This window comes from Aegilops tauschii, chromosome 2, assembly GCF_002575655.3.
Source record: "Aegilops tauschii subsp. strangulata cultivar AL8/78 chromosome 2, Aet v6.0, whole genome shotgun sequence".
NCBI classification, from domain to species: Eukaryota; Viridiplantae; Streptophyta; class Magnoliopsida; order Poales; family Poaceae; genus Aegilops; species Aegilops tauschii.
Window position 1 is genome coordinate 125,501,641 of NC_053036.3, and position 3,961 is coordinate 125,505,601.

The window sequence follows — 3,961 nt, forward strand, 5'->3', positions numbered from 1 at the left end:
GGGGGGAAGGGCTGCGCGAGGGGAAGGGTCCGGCTGCCCTCCCACCCTCCCACTATTTATAGGGTGAAGGAGAGAGGGGGCCGCCCCCCTAGATGCATCTAGAGGAGGGGCGGCCAAGGGGGGTGCTTGCCCCCCAAGTTGGTGGGGGGGCGCCCCCACCCCTAGGATTTCAACCCTAGGCCCCTTGGGCCCCTTGGGGAGGTGCACCAGCCCACTAGGGGGGCTGCTTCCCACCCATATTCAGCCCACTTGGTCCCCGGGGGTAGGTGGCCCTACCCGGTGGACCCCCGGACACCTTTCGGTGGTCCCGGTACAATATCAATAACCCCGAAACCTTCCGACGACTGAAACTAGACTTTCCATATATAAATCTTCACCTCCGGACCATTTCGGAACTCCTCGTGACGGTCGGGATCTCATCCAGGACTCCGAATAACTTTCGGTAACCACATACAATTTCCCATTACAACTCTAGCATCATCGAACCTTAAGTGTGTAGACCCTACGGGTTCGGGAACCATGCAGACATGACCGAGACACCTCTCCGGCCAATAACCAATAGCGGGATCCGGATACCCATATTGGCTCCCACATGTTCCACGATGATCTCATCGATGAACCAAGATGTCGGGGATTCAATCAATCCCGTATAGAATTCCCTTTGTCCATCGATATGTTACTTGCCCGAGATTCAATCGTCGGTATCCCTATACCTTGTTCAATCTTGTTACTGGCAAGTCTCTTTACTCGTTTAGTAAGACATGATCCCGTGGCTAACTCCTTAGTCACATTGAGCTCATTATGATGATGCACTACCGAGTGGGCCCAGAGATACCTCTCCATCATACAGAGTGACAAATCCCAGTCTCGATTCGTGCCAACCCAACAGACACTTTCGGAGATATCTGTAGTGCACCTTTATAGTCACCCAGTTACTTGTGACGTTTGATACACCCAAAGCATTCCTATGGTATCCGGCAGTTGCAAAATCTCATGGTCTAAGGAAAAGATCCTTGACATTAGAAAAGCTCTAGCAAACGAACTACACGATCTTGTGCTATGCTTGGGATTGGGTCTTGTCCATCACATCATTCTCCTAATGATGTGATCCCTTTATCAATGACATCCAATGTCCATGTTCAGGAAACCACAACCATCTATTGATCAACGAGCTAGTCAACTAGAGGCTCACTAGGGACATGTTGTGGTCTATCACACATGTATTATGGCTTCCGGATAATACAATTATAGCATGAACAATAGATAATTATCATGAACAAGAAAATATAATAATAATCATTTTATTATTGCCTCTAGGGCATATTTCCAACAATTAGTTGTGCGGCTAGCTTCCTTTCCAGCCGCGCTCTACATAGACTAGCTATCCACCTCCTTGTGCGTGAGTGGACGAGGTGGGACTAAAAATGTGCCAACGAACTAAACTAAGGGGCCATTTGGTTTTAGGCCTAGCAATGCCACACTTTGCCATACAATGTTGCCAAACTTGCCTAAGGTTAGTTCTTCAAAATGAGAGCCACAATTTGGCAAGCCTAAGGGAATCTTGCCACAGTTTTTGTGTGTATGTCATGTGGGGCCCTAGTGTGGCTTTCCTAAGGTGTGGCTTGAAACAAACACTCACCTAAGTTGGTCAAACTTGCCTAATCTTAGGCGTGGTAATCTTTGGCAATCTTAGTCGCAAACCAAACAGCCCCTAAACCTCCAATTCGAGCGCACCTATGTCTAGCTGCCAGCTGAGACCAAAGGAACCCTCGCTGAAGGGGCGACAGAGATGGCCGGCCCATATGCGCAGGATGCCACAACCGTGTTTCTTTAACGTTTTCTTTCTTCATTTTTTGCTTTATATTTTAATTTTCTGTATACTTATATATCTTGAATATAAATATTACAAAAAAAACATTTGAAAAATGTTGATCAAGCATTTGAAAAATGTTAAGTGCGTATAGAGAAAACAGTGTGTATAGAGAAAATGTTTATCACGTATACGAAAAACAAAGTGTATCTATATTAAAAAAATGTAAATCAAGGCATTTCAAAAAATGTCGAACAAGTATTTGAAAAATGTTAAACGTGTATAGAAAAATATTGACCATGTATTAAAAAATGATGAAAAAAATTAATCATATATATAAAAATATTAATCAAGCATTTGAAAAATGTTGAACAAATATTTAAAAAATGTTAATCAAGCATTTAAAAAATATTAAATGTGTATAGTAAAAATGTTGACCATGTATTAAAAAATGATGACAAAAATTGATCATGTATATAAAAATATTAATCAAGCATATAAAAAAACGAAATATGTATGTGGCACACCACATCTTTTTTGTCAAAAAACTGCCGAACGACTCCCTGGCCCTTCGATCCCGATCGAATCGCAACGCTCATCCTCTGTTTTTTTCTTGGCGTTGACTGAATCCCTCGTCTCCTTCCTCATCCCTGATCGCAGGTGCGTCCGTTCTCGGCAGCCGTTTCCGTCGGCTATGCATGCCACCGGCTGCCATCGACGTGCGCCTTCGGCCGCCTCCCGCACCGGATCTGCAGGTGTGCCGCTAGATCCCCGCCACCCGCGCTGCCCCACGAGCTCCTGCTCCACGAGGCGCCAACATTCTGGAGGAACACGCCGTGAGGGCCAAGGCGGTCGCCGAGGACGGGGGCGGTGGCGCCCAGCCGGCCTCCTCGTCTGGCGCCATGTTTGACGGGATCCTTGGGGCTCACCTCGAGATGGTGTGCTTTTACAGGTGTTGTCCTGGGTTCTCATGCTTCTCCACATTCTTATTTCTTCAGGAATTGAAGTGTGTGGTAGTTTTAGCTGGATAATCCTCTGAGTGGCGTGCAGGCTCAATGGGAAGATCCAACAAGTAAGAAGCGATCACTTAATCTGTATGTACATTGATGCGTGCATAGTGCAAACCGGGTGTAAACTCTCTGGATTTTGACGACGATGACAATAAGTTGGCAGGTCCGTTCAGGTAGGACATGAGAAGATGTTCAGGCCTGAGAAGTTGGAGAGGCTTGGGTGAAAGTTTAGGACGATGGAGGAGACGCGTCGAGTCCTATATGTGTGCAGGCATACCGAGCTGAGCTTGGCCATGCTGTCGGATTGGGCAGAAAAATAGGCGAGACTGCATCATTTTTGCTGTCAAGGACGCGAAAATAACTTCATAGTCAATCCTACTTTCGATTGGACCAGTTGACGTTGTGTTTTGTAGGTGCATCTGTAAAAATGAAAGTAACATGATAATTTTTGTGTGTAAATAATATGATTTTTTAAGCATCGTATGCTTACGTATGAAGACCATGGTGACTTTTTGACTCGAAAACAAGTTATTGCAATTATACCATGCGGTAATTTCTAACTAAATAGCATGACTATATATATATATATATATTGTAAGCATGATAATTTATGTCCAGAACACTGCAGTAACTTTTTGATCTGGGAAAAAAGTTGTTTAAACATATCCGGTAATTTCTAAATAGCATGGTTTTTTAAGCAATACATACCTGATAACTTACATCCAAAACACCATGTTAACATTTGACCCAGATTTTTTTTGTTCAAATATACCCCGGTAATTTGTGTGTAAATAACATGATAATATAAGTACCGCATAACCTATAGCTTACATACGAACACCATAGTAACTTTTAGACCATAGTAACTTACATAAAAACTCCTGATAACTTATGTAAAAATAGCACAACAATATACAAACTGCATACCCCGGTAAATTATGTGAAAATAGCATGATAATATACGAACCGCATACCCGATAACTTACATACAAACACCTTGATATCTTTGATCACGGGAAATTTTTTGTTGAAAAACAATCTCCCGATAACTTATGTGAAAATAGCACGATAATATACAAACCACATACCGATAACTTACGTACGAGCACCGCGGTAACTATGACCAAGAGGGAAAAATCGT

The 3,961-nt window shown here is 43.4% G+C and overlaps 1 long non-coding RNA gene across 1 annotated transcript; it reads left to right on the forward strand.

The window, feature by feature from the left end:
• The first annotated feature begins 2,405 nt into the window (after nt 1–2,405).
• Nucleotides 2,406–3,309, forward strand: LOC120974479 (uncharacterized). The gene is made up of 2 exons (XR_005769871.2): nt 2,406–2,762; nt 2,861–3,309. It is a non-coding gene; the product is annotated as an uncharacterized lncRNA (long non-coding RNA).
• The last annotated feature ends 652 nt before the right edge of the window (nt 3,310–3,961 follow it).